Consider the following 21,653-nt stretch of genomic DNA (forward strand, 5'->3'; position numbering starts at 1 on the left):
CGAATCTTTAATGAGGAAAACAGGTTTAAAAACATCAAAACCTGTCTGCTTGACCGAAACAACTGAGGAGTTGAAAGAATTAGTAGAAACACTTTCAGGTGTCATCCGACAGTCAAAACAGATTTGCATATTTTTAAACTCATTTTTTTTAAAGTGATTTCCCAAAATTTGAATACATTTTCGTTTTTAACCCACTAAAATGATAATTTGAGCTTCCCCAATCTATGCTTTTTAAACTTCATTTTTGACAAAAACTTAAAAAATTATTTAACGATAATAAATACATAACATTCTGTATGTATCATAATCGCAGTGGATGTTGTTGTTGCTGACCCAAGCCACTAGTACAAGGGTGCGACTGTTCTTGATTTCAGAGGCGCCATCTATGGCCATGATTCACACCCGTTTATAGGGCGGACACTTTCAAACATCCATTCATTCATCGACAGATCGTAATTTCGACCTGAACTGGAGAACGATCAATCTCCAATTCAGTAACCCCTGAGGTATAATTTATTATGGGAACGTGGAGGACTTTGTGACAAGACAGATATAACGTGCACCAGTCACCATTTACTACACGGGGAGTCTTCTTCGGACTGGATTCGAACTCCGTTCTCACGGTCTTGAGTCCAGTGCCCTGCCAACCAAGCCCCGGCTTCCCCGCAGATGTGGTCATGTAATATTATTCTTTAAAACAATCTTTGAAAAATACTACGTATGTTTAATAAGTGGCAAAAATATTATTTCAACAACAATTATTTATAACCTAATATCATTCAAAATAAAAGGATATTCTGAAATAATCTTATTTTGAAAGGAGAAAAAAAAAATACTTTTAAATATCTAGGCGTAACACAATTTAAAATTCATGCATTTCAAACGAGCGCTTTTATTTCTAGAGCCATAAAACTATAACAAATATGAATATTTCAGGGGTACTAAACTATCGCCGAGTAATACATTATTTACTTAGTTTTATTTCCATTCCATCAGAATAAAGAACAAAACAATGCGTTTTATCTTTCATTTCGAATCTAATCTAATCAAAATGTTCTCCACTAAGAGAGCAACAATGGCAGCATGCGATGAAAAGAAAAGAAAAACATAATTTTTTGAGAGCAAAAGGGAGTAAATTAAACAAATAAAAATGAAATTCCTCACCTAATTGAAAATTCCGGAAATTACTATTTTACATCTTTATCACAGTTTTACTATTTCTTTTTAATACAAAGTGTTTTAGGTTATTTATTTTTACCTTAAAAATTTATTGTTAGGACATGATTGTAATCCTTTTTAAAGACTACCCCATTGGTTTTCTATTATATGATGTAATGTAAAAGCAGACTGATTGCGGGATTAGAGAATTGATTTTAATTCCTTTAAATTACTGCCGATGTGCCGTAATATTCGTGTCAAATATTGACGTATAAATAACACTAATACGCGAGACACTAATACTCTTGAGGGATTTACCTTTCTCTTTGACTAAAAGGTTTACCCTAAAGCGTCTAATATAATTGTGTTAACTATAGCTGTTAGAAGGATTAGTATTTGCAAGTAAGAGTTTGAATGTTTTTCTGCTAAAGAATAGTAAAAAAAAAAAAAAAAAAAAAAAAACATGAGTAAAAATAAATAACAAAAAAGAAGAAAAAAAAAAACTGTAGCGAAAAAGTTAAAGACATGCATTTTATGCATACGTTTTGCAATCATCCTCCATTTTTTAAACAATAAGTGATGAAACAATTTATTTCAAACCAATACAACTGACGATTAATATAAATATTTTTATATGAATTGAAATATGGCCACCGAGACTCTCGGTGGCTATGATTAAAAGCCACCACTTGTCTTAACCTTGTTTTAATTTTGAACTAAATATCAATCGTTCTTGGCTATTGTTGGGACCAGTGGTTTGATAGTCATCGCGTACATACCGTATTTTAATTAATTTTATTACGGGCGTGCGTTGAACAGCCGACCTAATTTTGAGTTTACGACTATCAATGTTTAACTCCGGAGCCTCGTTTTTTTGAACCCTACCCAGGAAAAAAGGGAAATCGTGGATCAAACTAGCTTTCGTGGAAGACTTTTTGATGGAACTATCTAGCATTTGCGTTACATGGAGAAGAAATGCGGGTTTGTTCCATCAAAAATTTACTAGTTTGTCCCAATATTTGAGCCATTAGTTCCCTTCCTGTTACAAGGCAGTCCTGCTACATGCCGTATGTAGTGAAATAATCGTATTTGTTTTAAATAAATGCGTACATTTTTTTTATTCTCATTTATTTTTTCTGGAGTTAGGTGCGCAATATAGTCGCTTTTAGCTTTTATGAAATTAAATTCAACCTTGTATCAATCAATTATTAAACTCTGCATACTTCCTTCCTGCTTTTTTTCTTTCTTTTAAAGCACGTGTAACTAAGCTTCTGGTTGCTTCATCCTATCTTAAATTTCAATGTTGCTTAAAATATAAATTAATCGTTTTTCACTAAAGTGTTATTTGTTGAACGCATTGTTAAAACTTGGCGATCTTTTAGTTATCACTGCAAGTAGTTTTAAATCGGATTGCTAATTAGTGTGGAGTTGCTGCACATTTTTATTCAATTTCCTAGGACTACAGTATCCTTTTTTTTATTTCTTCAAAGAAATCTTTTTGTGTAAAATTTGTGGTAATTTTAATTCGTTAGTTTACTCGGAAAACTTTAATCCCAAAGGTTTGTTGTTTCAGCACTAATTGATTACATTTATTTTTATTTTAACACTAAATCTGTGTTCTTAAAGTTTTTATTCTATTGAATTTTTCTACTTAGACTAAAATCAACTGATCTTTATCTAATCGGTCAGGATGAGACTGAAATAAACAGTATTTCAATAAAAAATATAAGTATTGAAACAAAAGCCACATCCTATACCAAAATGATACAGAATATAATTTTTATAATAAATTATATTGCAGAGATGTATCACAACGAGCTAGTCCCAAGTCCAAATAAACATTCATAGGAATGTTGCAATTGTTTGATAAGCCGTGACGTAATGTACTTTTTCTACCCCATCTTGCATTTAATGTAAGTAATGCCATATTTTTTTTATCCCTTGCAGTATTTCTCAACTCGTTTTAATCAATAAACCTGTAAAATATTTTAGTGTTTTATTGCGAACGGTTAAGATTAGTAATTTGGACTATTGTCGTAATTTTTACGTATGCAAATTGTAGCACTGAAACAGTTTTTTTTTTACCTGTTAGTTTTGGTATCATTCACATTCTCTCTACAATTAAAAACATTTTGATCATCGATTATAACATATTTAAACTTATATTTATTCGAAAACTTATGAAACTTGTATTTATTCGAATGCAAACACTAATAATCGGATCGGCGTTTGAGAAAGAGTGATTTGTTGTATAATAGTATTTAAGAGAAAGTAACATTATGGAGCCGCGGAGCATCGAGGCCATGCACGATTTTCATCACTACGATTTGCACACCCCCCTTCTCTTAAATGCCCAGATTTGCTTCTTACATAAGTGTTGATAAGGGGGGGGGCATGCACACTCTATTATGTTATGGGGAAGTTTTTTTCTGAAACTAATTCAGCCAATGTGGGGTATCTACGGAATATATAAAACAAATTTATCAAAATTTTGTTAAGAAATTTCAATTACTACGATGTTCTAAGATTAATCCCATTAAAAATACTTGAAATTAAAAAAATTAACTCTAAAATTCGAATCAAAAATTGGAAAATCGGGCTTTTGAGTTGCACAAATATAAATCCAAAATCATCACTTACTTTAAGTGTTTTTTAGTTTTTTTTTATATAATCTAAAATAATTATAAATCGACACAACATATTTATCATTTTATCATAGACTAGCTGTCACCCCGTGCGAAGAAGGAATGAAAAAAGAAAAGAAAATAATCAATAAATCAGAACTGTATAACACTGCAAATTCAGGTAAACAAGTGAAAGGCATAGACAAACACGATTAATAAATGTAGATTAATTCCAGTATCATTATATTTTGTCCTTCCCGCTAGCTTTACATTTTATTTTATAATCGTGTTGATGACGACCCAATTTTATGGGTTTACGACTACTAATGTTCAACTCCGTAGCTTTGTATTTTTGAACCCAATTAAGAAGACAAGGGAACTCCTGGATCGAGTATTGGGAGAAGTTTGCCTTCGTGAAGGACTTTTTGATGGAGCTAAAGCGCATTTGCGTTACGTGGAGAGGAAGACCATGAGAACCTCCCACGGTTAGCCTGAGGACTAAGGGACTTTAACCCATGATCCGTCTACCACTGAGGATATTTCGTGTCAGCACTGTGGTCGGTGCAAGCCGGATGCGCAATTCGTATCAACTGGGATTCGAACCCGGATCGCCGCATTGGAAAACGAACGCTCTATCCCCTGAGCCATCGCGACTCGCTAGCTTTACATTACAAAATTCAGCAAAACACGTTTTTAGTAATTCCTCCCATCAAAATAAATATTAAATGTGTTACTGTAAGTATCATTTACTTCAGTCCAACTCACAAGAGTCAGAATTTACAATTGAATAAAGTCCAATAAACTCTTTTTTTATAATGAGAGCTATGATCTTGAAGGCGTCGCATATATATATATATATATATATATATATATATATATATATATATGCGACGCCTTCAAGATCATAGCTCTCATTATAAAAAAAGAGTTTATTGGACTTTATTCAATTGTAAATTCTGACTCTTGTGAGTTGGACTGAAGTAAATGATACTTACAGTAACACATTTAATATTTATTTTGATGGGAGGAATTACTAAAAACGTGTTTTGCTGAATTTTGTAATGTAAAGCTAGCGAGTCGCGATGGCTCAGGGGATAGAGCGTTCGTTTTCCAATGCGGCGATCCGGGTTCGAATCCCAGTTGATACGAATTGCGCATCCGGCTTGCACCGACCACAGTGCTGACACGAAATATCCTCAGTGGTAGACGGATCATGGGTTAAAGTCCCTTAGTCCTCAGGCTAACCGTGGGAGGTTCTCATGGTCTTCCTCTCCACGTAACGCAAATGCGCTTTAGCTCCATCAAAAAGTCCTTCACGAAGGCAAACTTCTCCCAATACTCGATCCAGGAGTTCCCTTGTCTTCTTAATTGGGTTCAAAAATACAAAGCTACGGAGTTGAACATTAGTAGTCGTAAACCCATAAAATTGGGTCGTCATCAACACGATTATAAAATAAAATGTAAAGCTAGCGGGAAGGACAAAATATAATGATACTGGAATTAATCTACATTTATTAATCGTGTTTGTCTATGCCTTTCACTTGTTTACCTGAATTTGCAGTGTTATACAGTTCTGATTTATTGATTATTTTCTTTTCTTTTTTCATTCCTTCTTCGCACGGGGTGACAGCTAGTCTATGATAAAATGATAAATATGTTGTGTCGATTTATAATTATTTTAGATTATATAAAAAAAAACTAAAAAACACTTAAAGTAAGTGATGATTTTGGATTTATATTTGTGCAACTCAAAAGCCCGATTTTCCAATTTTTGATTCGAATTTTAGAGTTAATTTTTTTAATTTCAAGTATTTTTAATGGGATTAATCTTAGAACATCGTAGTAATTGAAATTTCTTAACAAAATTTTGATAAATTTGTTTTATATATTCCGTAGATACCCCACATTGGCTGAATTAGTTTCAGAAAAAAACTTCCCCATAACATAATAGAGTGTGCATGCCCCCCCCCTTATCAACACTTATGTAAGAAGCAAATCTGGGCATTTAAGAGAAGGGGGGTGTGCAAATCGTAGTGATGAAAATCGTGCATGGCCTCGATGCTCCGCGGCTCCATAATGTTACTTTCTCTTAAATACTATTATACAACAAATCACTCTTTCTCAAACGCCGATCCGATTATTAGTGTTTGCATTCGAATAAATACAAGTTTCATAAGTTTTCGAATAAATATAAGTTTAAATATGTTATAATCGATGATCAAAATGTTTTTAATTGTAGAGAGAATGTGAATGATACCAAAACTAACAGGTAAAAAAAAAACTGTTTCAGTGCTACAATTTGCATACGTAAAAATTACGACAATAGTCCAAATTACTAATCTTAACCGTTCGCAATAAAACACTAAAATATTTTACAGGTTTATTGATTAAAACGAGTTGAGAAATACTGCAAGGGATAAAAAAAATATGGCATTACTTACATTAAATGCAAGATGGGGTAGAAAAAGTACATTACGTCACGGCTTATCAAACAATTGCAACATTCCTATGAATGTTTATTTGGACTTGGGACTAGCTCGTTGTGATACATCTCTGCAATATAATTTATTATAAAAATTATATTCTGTATCATTTTGGTATAGGATGTGGCTTTTGTTTCAATACTTATATTTTTTATTGAAATACTGTTTATTTCAGTCTCATCCTGACCGATTAGATAAAGATCAGTTGATTTTAGTCTAAGTAGAAAAATTCAATAGAATAAAAACTTTAAGAACACAGATTTAGTGTTAAAATAAAAATAAATGTAATCAATTAGTGCTGAAACAACAAACCTTTGGGATTAAAGTTTTCCGAGTAAACTAACGAATTAAAATTACCACAAATTTTACACAAAAAGATTTCTTTGAAGAAATAAAAAAAAGGATACTGTAGTCCTAGGAAATTGAATAAAAATGTGCAGCAACTCCACACTAATTAGCAATCCGATTTAAAACTACTTGCAGTGATAACTAAAAGATCGCCAAGTTTTAACAATGCGTTCAACAAATAACACTTTAGTGAAAAACGATTAATTTATATTTTAAGCAACATTGAAATTTAAGATAGGATGAAGCAACCAGAAGCTTAGTTACACGTGCTTTAAAAGAAAGAAAAAAAGCAGGAAGGAAGTATGCAGAGTTTAATAATTGATTGATACAAGGTTGAATTTAATTTCATAAAAGCTAAAAGCGACTATATTGCGCACCTAACTCCAGAAAAAATAAATGAGAATAAAAAAAATGTACGCATTTATTTAAAACAAATACGATTATTTCACTACATACGGCATGTAGCAGGACTGCCTTGTAACAGGAAGGGAACTAATGGCTCAAATATTGGGACAAACTAGTAAATTTTTGATGGAACAAACCCGCATTTCTTCTCCATGTAACGCAAATGCTAGATAGTTCCATCAAAAAGTCTTCCACGAAAGCTAGTTTGATCCACGATTTCCCTTTTTTCCTGGGTAGGGTTCAAAAAAACGAGGCTCCGGAGTTAAACATTGATAGTCGTAAACTCAAAATTAGGTCGGCTGTTCAACGCACGCCCGTAATAAAATTAATTAAAATACGGTATGTACGCGATGACTATCAAACCACTGGTCCCAACAATAGCCAAGAACGATTGATATTTAGTTCAAAATTAAAACAAGGTTAAGACAAGTGGTGGCTTTTAATCATAGCCACCGAGAGTCTCGGTGGCCATATTTCAATTCATATAAAAATATTTATATTAATCGTCAGTTGTATTGGTTTGAAATAAATTGTTTCATCACTTATTGTTTAAAAAATGGAGGATGATTGCAAAACGTATGCATAAAATGCATGTCTTTAACTTTTTCGCTACAGTTTTTTTTTTTCTTCTTTTTTGTTATTTATTTTTACTCATGTTTTTTTTTTTTTTTTTTTTTTTTACTATTCTTTAGCAGAAAAACATTCAAACTCTTACTTGCAAATACTAATCCTTCTAACAGCTATAGTTAACACAATTATATTAGACGCTTTAGGGTAAACCTTTTAGTCAAAGAGAAAGGTAAATCCCTCAAGAGTATTAGTGTCTCGCGTATTAGTGTTATTTATACGTCAATATTTGACACGAATATTACGGCACATCGGCAGTAATTTAAAGGAATTAAAATCAATTCTCTAATCCCGCAATCAGTCTGCTTTTACATTACATCATATAATAGAAAACCAATGGGGTAGTCTTTAAAAAGGATTACAATCATGTCCTAACAATAAATTTTTAAGGTAAAAATAAATAACCTAAAACACTTTGTATTAAAAAGAAATAGTAAAACTGTGATAAAGATGTAAAATAGTAAGTATGCGATACATTATGTTGATATCTAATGAAGTCATAATCGTCTGTTTGAAATTAGTTCTAATAACTAAAGACTGCATTAATTATGAAATTAGTGAAACGCATTTAAGGTCCATTCTATGAATTACATATGAAACTGAGTACGAAAACAAAAAGGAGAAAATAAAAAACATGAAATTCATTTTCTCGTTATTTTCAATTCAATAACTGCATATTTATTTCAATAATATTTAAAAACTATGTTCTGTGATAAAGATTTCTATAAATGTAACTTTGAAATATTGAACAGTAACAAGTTCAACCATTATCACCAAGACTTTTTTAAAAAATAAAGAAACGTTAAAAGAGAGTAAATGAAAACAGGATGAAAGAAAATTTCCTTCCTCAATTCGGGTCATCCCAGTATTTCAAGAAAAAACTTTCTTCCAAACTTCCATTTCCAGATCTAATCCACAAAGAGTTTTGGGAAGAAGAAAGAGAACCCATTCCCCAAGTTTTGTCCCATCTCTGTAGAAGATCGATACAATAGTGGTAGTAGAAGTGGAACCTTTGGCAGGTTGCCCGCGAACGAATTAGGGGGTTCAAAGATTGAGAAAGCCCCCCAGGCCAAGATCTTGTTATCTTTTTGAAATCATATACTTCAAAAAATTTCATTTTTTCCCCTTGTCATCAAGGTAAGAATGGAGTAGGGAACTGTAACGTAACTATGATAATGATATTTATCATATTTAAGTAGGTGTCTAGATTGCCTCTTCTTATCTTACCGTAAATAACACATTATTAAGAAAAGATTTTTTCCTCTCCTATAATGTTCTATTTTTAGAAAAGTGGAAGCTTTTTTAAAAAATTCTGAAAGAAGAACAACCGAGTTCTGATAGAAAGAGAATAGTACCAAGATGTGTTTTAATAATATGAGAATGAATGCGAAAAGAAAATACCGATTGTTCCAGTTACAGCGGTATATTTCATAAAAATTTAATTTCGATTATTGACAACTAATTGAGGGGAAACTAATCTACTTTTTTAAATAAATGTTGATGTGCGATGTTAGTTATTCCCCACAATTCAAGACCAATTCAACCCATAATTTTAATAAGAGTATTGCTTTGTTCTTAACACAAAATGGCGGCTCCTGATCGTAAAGAGTTTCGTATTCTGCAAATTGCTAAGAGTGAATCCGTAATTTAAGCTCAAAGTGCACTAACTTTAAAATTTAGTTGTTATGTTCTATGAGGCAAAAACATCATCCGATGGCAATTCATCATTCCGAGTTTATTAGTCAATATGTGGATTCAAAATTGAATGAATGCCATTTAAATACACATATAATCTGACACATATTACATGGTTGCAAGAAAAACTAGGTTAGTTTAACTTCAATTCGATGTTCAAATTTAGTTAAGGTTAAAATATATACCATATATAAATGACTTGCCTCATGTCATTTTACACTAATCTATATTCATATCTTTACTTATTTTTCACTTCATCATCATCAAATTTTGTCCTATTTCTATAAATTACATTTTTTTAAAAATAATCCTATATTTTTTATTGATTTGGTAGAAAATAATGAATAGTAAACACTTATTTATACATCATATAACAGAATTATACATTATACAGATTATGCATTATATACATTATTTTTATAACAGAAAATTTAATTTTTACTTTTAAAACTTAATTTTTAAAACTAAATGGAAATAAATATTAATTGTAAGTTTGATTTCATTCCACCGATATTTTTTCAAGGCTGATTTCAGTCATCAGGACTGAAGAGTGGCCTGCAGGACAATAACATCCAATTAACTTTTTTTTTCTTTTTTTTTGGGGGGGGGGGGATTTATTTTTGATGAGTTGTACTGGTATCCCATTTCAATGCGCATTAATTTATTCATTACAGTGTTTCATTTTCATATCAAACATTTCCTATAGCTATTTTAGCGCAATTTTCTTCTTTATAATTTCATACAAATTCTTTTAATAAACTCTCCAAATAGTTCATAGTGATATTTTTTAACTGATTCCATGCATGTACTGAGCGGGGGGGGGGGAAAGAAAGAAAAAAAAGGACCACCCTGGAACGAAACTTTACATCTAATAATTGGATCTTCACGTTCTTGGACTCCATATGTATGGTTCGAGGGGCGAATATCCTCAAATAGGCTAACTAATTAGTGCAGATATTTTAAATTACGAAATTAGACACAATAAAGTACTTTCTCTGAATAAACATGTCTTTTTTTCGACGGATTCGGATTTCTGACAGCAAAAAAATGGGGGGGGGGTAACCGCAATCTGGGAAATATGGTAATAATAGTTTGGTCAGGAGAGCCATCCAAAGTTTGGATCCCTCAATGTAAATTTTACTTTTTCCGTACTTCACCATAACTCCAGAACTTTTTAAACGAATTTTTAAAAAAATTTGCACACAATTCGTTTATCCAAAGACAATTCCATGCAAAAAATAATATTTCAGAAAACATTTACGATTTTTTTATTATTTAATTTAATAATAGTCGAAAAAATTTGAATTGTAAGCTATATAATTTTTTACATCACCTTTAAATATCTAATTTTACATGACAAAATACAAAATTCGAACGAAATCGGTTGAATAGTTTCTGAAAAATTGAATTTGAAATATACGACTTTTTTACTATTAGGATCATATTTCTGAGATTGCGGCTACCCCCTATATTTTGGAGGGTCAGAAAACCGTATCCGTATGTTTATTCAGAGAAAATACATTTTTGTGTCTGATTTCGTAATTTAAAATATCGTCTGCACTAATTAATTAACATATTCGAAGTCCCCCTCTCAAACCATAAAGATTGATTACAAAAAGGTGAAGATCAGATCAACAGATCAAAAGATATTCAGGATGGTCCGTAATTATTTTTTTTTATTATTATTTTGTTTGGAGCTCTTGTACATTACTAAAACTAATTCGATTTAACCTAAATCGCATATTTCAATTTTAATTTATACATGACTCTTTTTAATTTCAATTGAAAGATTGAAAAAAAAAGCTAAATGGAAGATAAATTTTAAAAATTCACACAATTCATTGAGAATGGGGATACAGTTAACAAGTTAGCGTCTAGCATAAAATTAATTTTCGTAGGTTACTAGTAGCCAAAAAAGTGAATAAAAGAATTTAATATCATGATGTGAAAATAGTTCGAAATGGATAAAAATGGAAATTTCAATATCATAACCAACTTGTGACATTGGATCATTGCGCTAAAGATAATCCAGAAATAAAAATGTTTAAGATAACTTAATTTTTATTAGTTTAATTATAAAATTAATGCAATGCATATTCTAATGTAACATATGCATCATATGTATTCTAATGTATATTTTATGAATGATGCATGAGATATAATAAAGTGTATATGTTACCGTTAAAGTATATAATGCAGTTATTTCATAGAATACCTAGTTATTCCATGAAATAACTGATCGTGTCAGTTAAAGTGCGTAATATGTTATTAATTTGACACTTTAACTAGTTATTCTATGAAATAACTAGGTATTCCATAAATTAACTAATGAGAGACAGTTAAAGTGTAAAATAAACAATTTATCTAAAATGAAATAGTTAGGTATTCTATAAATAAACTAATTATAGACAATTAAAATGAAAAAGAAGCAATTTATCTAATTTATGCAGCGTATAAATGGTATTTATGGAAACGTACCATAAAATTATTTGTTACAACTAGGATTACTAAAATGACACTTGGAATTACAAAGAACATTATTTCTAAAACAAAAACACTTTTTGTTGACACACTGGGTTTTACACGAGCATTTTTACATAACTCGGAATTACAAAGAACACTGTATTTGTCGTGCGAGATACATGATATAGATTATTTTACACTTTAAATGAGCTGCAGATCGTTATTCTATGAAATAACTAGTTAAACCATAAAATACAAGAGAGTTTTACACTTTAACGGACACGATCAGTTATTTCATGGAATAACTAGGTATTCTATAAAATAACGGATTTCATACTTTAACGGTAACATATATATTATTCTAAACACATGCAATGTTTATGCAAATGCTATTTAGCAATGTTATGTTTATTATCAGCATTAACAGTAATACTTGGTGTAAAAGCAGTTAAAATAACGAAACGCAAGTAGTCTTGAAAAGGATTGAAAGTGAAATCTAAAACCGTAATCAATTTTCAGATACGACATTAAAACTAGATGTTAAAGATAACTCAGTTGGATAAAAGCTTCTTTGTTTAAAAAAAAAAAAAAAATAGCCACATTTTACAAATTAAACAAATCGGTGCACAAGGACAGATTGAGAAAACAACAACTCCTAGTAATTTAATATATCCTGCTGTTAAAATAACTCAATTTATCTCATTTTCTAAAATCAACCATAAATCTTGACTGTTTATGTATGGAAAAAGGAAACCCAAGACTTTACTAATATAGCTCTTGAGCATCCAGTTGACGTCAATGACACAGTTAACCACTTCCAATTCACGCAGGGGGAATAGAGAAGTAGTTTTCTGGACAGGACATCATATCCGAAAATAAACGGAAGACCAAAATGAGATCCCACTCCCATTAATGTAAATGGATGCTCTTAATAAGCTTAACAGCTTTATAGGATGGACATTAGTAGAGGGAATTGGCAGGTACTGCTCCCGTAGGAATATAAAGGGGAGCGGTGGGATTGTTCCCCCCCCCCCTTTTCGTAAGCAGCACAGAACATGAAAGCATTGTGATAAGTTTACGAATTAATCATAAAATTATATAGACGTTTAGAAATCTTAAAACAAAAGTAGTTCACACAAAATAAAAAACAAATTAATTTATTTCTGAAGAAGAAAGAAAATGCGAATTATAAATTATGATGAGACGGGAGTGGGCCCCAGTATGATGCGGGCTCGGTTTCATTTACTGAGAAAAGGTCTTGGGCTCGAACTCATAATAAAATTTTCATAAACTTTTTCAGAGGCTTCAAAAAATGATCATAGACTAAGTTTTTGAGCCGTAGTGCCTCAGGGGATAGACTAACCGTGGGAGGTTTTTGTGGTTTTCTTCTCCATGTAACGCAAATGCGGTTTAGTACCATCAAAGTCCTCTACGAAGGCAGATTTCTCTCAATACTTGATCCAAGATTGTCTTCTGGATTGGGTTCAAAATTACAAGGCATTCATAGAACATTGGTAGTAGTAAACTCAATAAATTGGGTCGGCTGTTCAACGACAGTTATAAAATAAACTAAGTTAAATTAAAATATTATGAAAGTAAATTAATAATTCTCAGGAAATCTAAATAACAAAAAAAACTAGTTATGCTCGTAAATATTACACTTTGCTTTTATTCAAGTCATGTTTATTTTTATTTAACAAGAGTTTATTACGCTGAAAAATACATTCTACATGATGCAGTTAATGAAGCACTAAAAAATAAAAAAATTTAACTTTGCAGTTTACAATGAGGATTTCTGACTGTGAATCTTTCTAACAAAAAATAAATAAATAAAAGAACTAAGTGCTTTTTGTTGTCAACATTCATTTTCATTTCTCTTACACATTCTCGGATTCGGCCGGGCTCGAACTCAACTCTAATAAGGAGTTGTGTTTACAGTAAATACTCAAGCCATTTCCCCCCCCCCCTCACCTATTTTTTATAACAACTTGTAACGCCTGAAAATAAGTGCTTTAACTCACTATTATTAATTTTTTTGTCATTTATATCTGATTTAAAATTTTTGTTTCATCGACTCAAACCATTGTTCAAAATTTTGAAACGCATTGAATCATAATAGTGTTCAAATTTGCTGAAATCTTAATAAAGTGAGCTAGAGCCATATTATCACACTTTTAAACACTATACAATGATTCATCTTGAATACAAATATGGTTCAGTTAAAAAACTTTATTTAGGATTGTAAAAAATCTGCACTATATAATGGTTCAAAAGTGCAGGGTAGCAACAAACCCCCAAAAAAAGTTTATTTTTCCAGACTGATTTTATGGAATTTCCCTGATTTTAGTAATCGGTAGCATAAATTTTCTTATTAATTTTTCAAGTATATCTTATTCCTAAATATAAAATATATTACAGAATATTTATAAATTGCTAGCTGTTAAAGTTGAAAATAAGCAAGTCTTATAAAAATAATTTTTTTTTTTTTCGGTGGGAGAGAATATTGGATTTTTAGGTATTGATTCACTCTTCCTGACTTCGTGGGTATTTTAAATAAATTCCCGGATATTTTCCAAATTGATATATTTACTTATTTTTCCTGATTTCCCTGTTCTTTGGCCACCCTATATTATGATATTATGGTACAGATTTTCTAGTTCAACGTGGAACCGAATTTTCTAAGTTAGTGTTAAGTTGTGAAATATTTATGCTATTTAAATATATTATCGAATATGATAATATCGAAATCATTATCGACAATGATAAATATAGAATAAAATAATATCGTGAGTCTAGATTTAAGTAATAAAAATATTGTTTAATGAAACGATTGGATGTGGAATTTAGAAAATATAGAGATACATTGTTAAAAATCAATATTTCTTCCTAACATATAGTGATATTGATAAAAAAAATTTAAAAAAAAAAAAAAAACTGTCAGAAATTTTAGTTAGTCATATTTAGTATTTTGCAAACAAACATCAAACATTTAAGTTAAGAACAAAAAAGTTGTCGAAATATGTGAAATCACTAAATAAAAAATCTAGATAAAAAAAAAATTTTAAAAAAACATAGAGTTGTACATTAGTGAACTCAGATAAATGCGTTTTATTGACTTAAGTTTTTATAAAGATTTCAAAAATATAGATTAAGTACGGCTACTGCAAACCACCTTGCATATTTTCTTTTCTAAAACTCTTGTAGTCAGAAATTGCAGCGAATTAATCAATTAAACAATACAAGATGGAAAGATAACTTAACATAATAATAAACCAAAGATGCAAATATTTGGTACAATATAACAAGCATCAGCATTTAAAAAGCAATTTATTTACTTAAATATGATTTGAAATATAAATTTCTATTCAGTTAAGTACACATTCCAAATCTCTTAATACCTCATTTGTATAACAAAAAACTTTTATTAAGGTAAGTTGAATTGACTGGAAAATAAATGGTACAGGCAGAATCCACACATAAAAAAAGAAGTTAATGGAAGTAAAACCTTGTTGTCAAGAATAAAAAAGAAATCGAATGAAAGAAACATAAAAGAGGAATTAATCTGAAAATGTTCTTTTTTACATTGTCACATAGAGTGAATGGAACAAGGCTAGGTGTAAATCCACAAAAACCATTATCGTTTTCTCCTAATGTCAGGGAAAGATTTTATTAATTACTTCTTTCATGAAACCGTTCTTTTACGATTTTTAAGCTTCTATCTATTTAAAAGGAATTATTTGAAGTAAAATTCGGGGTATTAAAATCTAAATGTTAATTAAAGATTCATTAAAGGAATAAATTTTAATTTTGATTCGAAGAAAAAATTAATATTTATATATTATTAATAGTTTGATAATAGTAGATAAGTTTTTTAAAAAATAAAATTAATAAAGACTTTGAAAGCAGAATGTATTTTTTAAAAACATTATTTTATTATAAGGTATCAACAGCAAATTAATGAAATATTATGAATTTTTAGAACCGAAATAAAAATGTTTGGAATTTTAATTTTTTGAAAATGTATGCCTCAGATAAAGAGGAAAAAAAATTTTTTTAATTTTTCTTGGCTCGTGAATTTTGAAGTAATTAAATTTTGTGGCAATCGTTTTAAGTAAATTTAATTTCGAAAAACGAATTTTTTTTATTTATTTATTTGGAACAACATAAAATATTGAAAGAAAAACATGCAAACGAGAAAATATCCTATTTTCTACGAATTTCATTATTTGATTTCAACTACATTTCCCTAAGCTCTTAATTGTAGAGTTGTCAAGAATTATTTGTTTACTGGACTGATATTTGAGGGATTTTAATTCCCAGATTTTGACCACATCATACGGAAATTTGATAACACAAATTTAAACAAAACTGAAATATTTTTTTATTCTAAGGAATAACATATTTTAATTTTTTGCTAAGGCAAACCTTCTAACACTTTATTTAATGGTATGAATCATCATCTAAAATCGAGAAGAAGAAAAATGTAAAGCATGGGGGATAAGTTTCTTATTCGCTTATTTGCACCGACAGCTCTCAAACATTTTCTAAACTCTACCTTTACAGTTCTCATAATATTTCGGAGGTTGATGTTAATAAGAAGCAGTTTTAAAGCTGCGATTGCTTCTTTTTAATTCCACCATTTTAACATGAAGATATTAAACTCTATGCAATGCGTTACAATCACAGTTACCAACTGACAAGTTTAAAACCGGATATCCCCAAATCAATTTCATACCTGCAAGCTACGTCATCGTAAATAAATCGTTGTCGATTAAGAAGCAAATCAAGTTTGACACACAAGACACGTGTGATGCAGCATTAGGTATCCAATTAAATCTGATTTAAATCACATGGATAGGCATAATCACTTCACTTCTTCTCGAGTTGCAAGTATCCAATTTAAGAAAAACGGAAGGAGATAAAAAGCTATGGCATGCTGCATTTTGCTTAAAAAGACAGGTCAAGACAGATTCGAAAGACTTTCAAAATAAGTTACGAATATTGTTACCAGATAGAGCTTCAAACTGAGAAAAACGATAACGTTTTCAAAACAACAACCATTTGCGGGAACAACGACTCACTTAAAAGATTCTCATACAAATATTACAGTTGAATTGGTCTAAAAAGCAACAGAAAACATAGGTTTAAAGTTTTTCAAGTCAGTTGACGAGTTTTGTAACTAATTTTAAATTCGTTGAGTATAAAAAGCCAGATTTTCGAACGTAAGTAAGGAAATCGTCAATCACTTTTGGCACACCTGCCATATGATAGTAAAGAAATTTTTGGGGGTTGGTGAATTGATCAAGCAAAGTGAAAAGCCTCCAAGCATAATAATTAAAGAATATTATTTTTTTTACGACTGCAAAAATATACAAATAACTTTAAACACAAAAACAATTAAAAGGTGTGCAAATATATATATATATATATATATATATATATATATATATATATATATATATATATATATATATATATATATATATATATATATATATATATATATATATATATATATATATATATATATATACATTAAGGAATTAAGTGGGGGTAATACCGGGTAGCTAAGATTCGAAAGCCTATAGGAGATAAGCTGTTCGACCTAGAAACTGTCAGATTCAATCAAGATATTCGTTGTTTAGTTGTAGACAATATAACATTCCTGGAAAGTCATTGACTGACTGTATTTTTTGTCAAAGTGTTTTTCTTAAATAAGTCAAATCACCCCCTTACTCTACTAATGGGGTACACATGTTAATTTTATAGTAATAATGCACTGAAATACTAGAATTTCAGTGCAAAAGTAGCTTTTCTATTTAATATAACAATTTAAGAAAACCCGACAAAAATTGCTTACAAAAAATACAGTGCTTATTAAAATAGTTATTTATTTTCTTTTTTTAAAAACAAAAAGAGTTTCGTTACATCCTCGATATAAAAACTACGATTTTGTATTAAGTCTCTTCAAAACTTCTAAATATGAAAATAAGACTTTTTCTGCTTTGAAGAACGGTCCCACAATAAATTTTGCCCCCGGGAAAGTAAAACATTTGTTCGTCACTGGATTTACTTTTCTTCCTCCGCTGCATTCCAGCTCTCGTGGGCCCACCATAGACAGACATCAAGGTGGCACATGGTCTTATTCCGATAATCAAAACGAAACAAAAAATTGTGCTACTATAAAACGATAATCTCATTGTTTGTTAGAGTATGAATCATTTGTAAACATATAAGGTGAACTAAAAATAATTTTTGTAACTATACTGACCAATAAATAAGGACAGCTTGAATTTTAGAGAGTTGACATACATAAAGCAAATTAGAGAGTTGACATACATAAAGCAAATTTATCTGCACAGACACCGTGATATAATCAACAACAACACGCCAATATACAGATGAAGATGGAGTTCTTCATTAGTAAAGTGTAATTCAGATTTTATCGACAAGAAAACAGAACTAATTTCGACACAATTGAGGTACCTGTTCTTACCCCACTATCCCCTTATTTGTTATTCACAAAGTGAAAAAAAAATTTTTTTAATACATAAAACTTGAAGTGAGGAGGATTTAGCATTTGACAGGAGGGATTTCTTTCAAATTCCCTTAATAAATGGCACTGCGCCAACGGAGTTTTATTTCTTTACTTATTTTTAAATTATGGTTTGGCATTATGATCGATATAACCCACCTCCGATTTTTGAAGAAGAATGCCGTTCTTCACATCAGGAGATTAAAAGAATTTAAACGAACATGAATTCAGTAGGGCACCTCAATGGCTTTTTTGACTCCAACGAAAAAAAAAATATCGTGACAAATGGATTGCCTGATAGCGATTCCTTATATTTAAAGCTTTCCGCTTTAAAATAAAAGACATAGGAATTGTCTTTTATTTTGTCGACAATTTTTTATTATGTAAACTTTTTTTCTAATAATTTACTATTAAGGAAAGATGTTTACGAGTTTGCGACGCAGATTTATATTGCGTACATGTTTTATATTTTTTACACAATTATAATAATTAAGTATTCGAAGAAAATAATAAACAAAGTTAAATAAAAAAAAAAACTAGTACATTTAAACTATTTTACTAGACTAGGCACTGATAGAAATTAAGAAAATTTAGTCAATGGTACGAAGGGTCAGTAACTAAGAGACTACGACGGCTAATTTACACCATTTTCTAGTGGTTTTAACGAATTTTGGAATTTGAAGACTTTAAATTAAAAATAATTTTTGATGAATTTTCTTTATTATAAAACGTTTTGCAAATAACAGTCAAACATAAGTCAATATTCACTTCTAACATTTATGCAGATTTATTGGATGCTGCACTTTTGCCGATTTACTGGTTTTTCAGATGTATGAAGTAAATTTATACTTAAGATCTTATGTTACAATTATTACCTATATTCCCTAGCTTAACTATCAAATTTGACTGTGAGGTATCAAACTGTGATCAGTGTGTTTCTGTAGTTTTCAAACATATTGCACCGAGCACAGGGGTTCGTGTCGATTGGCGATGAATAAGACAGTCCTTAAGACTCCAAAAATTTATAAGTAGAATCTTCCAGAAAATACAGCGATTTTGAGCACTCAATTACAGCACAAATATCAGTGCAAACACAGAACACAACTCTCTAAATTAAGTCATAATTACGGGATTTTCTTGTAAATTTTCTAATTAAACTGTTTATTTAGCCTAATAACAAAAGAATATTTACAAAATTAAACACATGTTTACAAATTCGTAACAATATTAATATTTATACTGTATCTTTAACCTATTGACTGCTATGCTAAAACTATTTTTGTGGTTAGCATGGAGTTGTGATCGTAGCTTTTCCATAACTATGTTAATGCTAGTTAAAAGGTGTTAATGCTATTATGCTAATAATAATTAATAACACAATAGTTTTTATAAAAAACTAAACTTTGTGCTACCAGACATAAACCAGAATGCAGGAAAACGTCCAAATTATTGTTAAAAAATACTTAATGAGTTAAAAATTATATTTAATATAGTTTTTTGACAAAATCGTAAAAAATGTCCTCAGCCCCCCCCCTCCCTTTTCTTACTCATACAGAAAAGCCTACACCATACTAATTAAAATAAAATAAAATGTTCGTTTTAATACAATGCGTCCTTTTGTAGATCTATGACCCTCACGCCAACAGTAAGCGAAACTGGTAACCCACATAAAAAATAATTCACTAACACAAAACATTAATTATTTTCTTTTTTTACTGCATGATATTTGTAACCATAGTAACAACGTAAACTAAAGCTTTACAACAGGCGCGGATAAAAAGTTTAATCAGTCCATAACTATCACCGAAAATAAGCATCGTTGTTATTAGAAACAGCATATAAGCGCATGGAATAGTGAAAGGAAGAGAGCGGGAAGTAGTCTGCACGCTACATGCTTATTTTATGGGGAAAGAGTATAGAATGATTGTAAACAAACAATTAAATTTTTTAATATGCTAGTTTAATAGCTATTATTATTCTAAGTAAAGCACGAAGAGCAAATAAATTTTACTCGTTTACAATTTCATGCATATTGAACAAAAATAAAAACAACCTTGTGATGTCATCATAGGCATTATATATTTCTTAGTTTCTAAAATTGATTTAATTTAATAAATTTAATTTTTTTTAATCCTGTTATAATTAAAATTAAAGCAATTATTTCATTTTTATCACATATTATGAAAAACGAATTTAAATACTTTTATTCTTTTCTTAACAATCAATGTAACTGTTAATTTTTTGATTCAATACAATATACTGCGACTAAATCGAATATCAAAATCTATTTTTCTTTAAACTACTTCATTTTTCTAACCACAGAAATGCTTCGATTACGGGGTTATATTAAATTCTAACGACTTTTATGGTGATTTAGTTGTAACCACATTATTTAAAATTAAATATCAATAACGCGGGCGTAGTATTATTTTTGCTATATTATTTATCGATAAATCGCCAAATTTTGGATCTCCTACCATGTGCTTAAGTATCCATTAGCAACTAACTGAAAATTTGAACTTCTTTAAGTTAAGATCGGGGATTTTGGATTTGGATGCCCGATGGCGTCTTAGTCCGACCGTTACGAAGTTTTAAAAATTATTATATAAAAATAGTCTTCGTCTCGGTATTAGCGACAGCTTATTTGTTTATTTTTTGGCTTAATATATTTTTGAATTTTTAAATGTGGCAACACTTGTTTCTTCTTAACATTAAAAATGCTGTCTAATAAAAGCAGGATGTTTGGTCATATATCTACATACCTTCCTTCGACAATGTGCAAAAGAAATTTCAACTATTACCAATTCTACCACGACAAAAACATAATATCAAATCTTCAACGATAAAACTAATTAAAATTTTAAGACTATAAGTCTAGAGCCAGTCACCGACTTTTAACTGGATATGACTATCTGAGGTAGTCAATTCACCTGACCGTTCTCTTTGTGATTCTAATCTTCCTATGACTTCGCGTGCCCAGCACTAGTAAATTTCGCTTGTACATTTAAAAAATACTACAGAGCACGCACACTAATGGTATACATGCTATTGTTATAGGTGCATTTTGTTTGTAATAGTGTTAGGAATTTGCAAAATAAATAAATAAAAAAATTAGGATTAAATTTTTTTTCCCCATAGAAAACTTCAAATCAAAATACAAATTTATTTTAAATCAAATTATGTTATCAAAAGCAAAATCAAATCAAGAGTCATTTTTCAATTGGGGAAGGAGTAAATGAATAATGAAAGGGACATGATGAAAAAATAGTTAAGATTTACCTTTGCCTAAGATTCCGTGAGAAGACTTTTGATAAT

The 21,653-nt window shown here is 30.1% G+C and overlaps 2 protein-coding genes across 5 annotated transcripts in view; one reads left to right on the forward strand and one right to left on the reverse strand.

Moving 5' to 3' along the window:
• The window catches only part of RpS27 (ribosomal protein S27), a 324,227-nt gene that overhangs the window by 129,896 nt on the left and 172,678 nt on the right, over window positions 1-21,653 (forward strand). The window lies entirely within an intron of this gene.
• Orp8 (Oxysterol-binding protein-related protein 8) overlaps window positions 1-21,653 on the reverse strand; it is a 151,244-nt gene that overhangs the window by 94,570 nt on the left and 35,021 nt on the right. The gene's annotated exons all lie outside the window — the stretch shown is intronic.

This window comes from Parasteatoda tepidariorum, chromosome 4 (genome assembly GCF_982258835.1).
Source record: "Parasteatoda tepidariorum strain Cologne lab strain chromosome 4, Ptep-v5.0, whole genome shotgun sequence".
In the NCBI taxonomy this organism is placed as follows: Eukaryota; Metazoa; Arthropoda; class Arachnida; order Araneae; family Theridiidae; genus Parasteatoda; species Parasteatoda tepidariorum.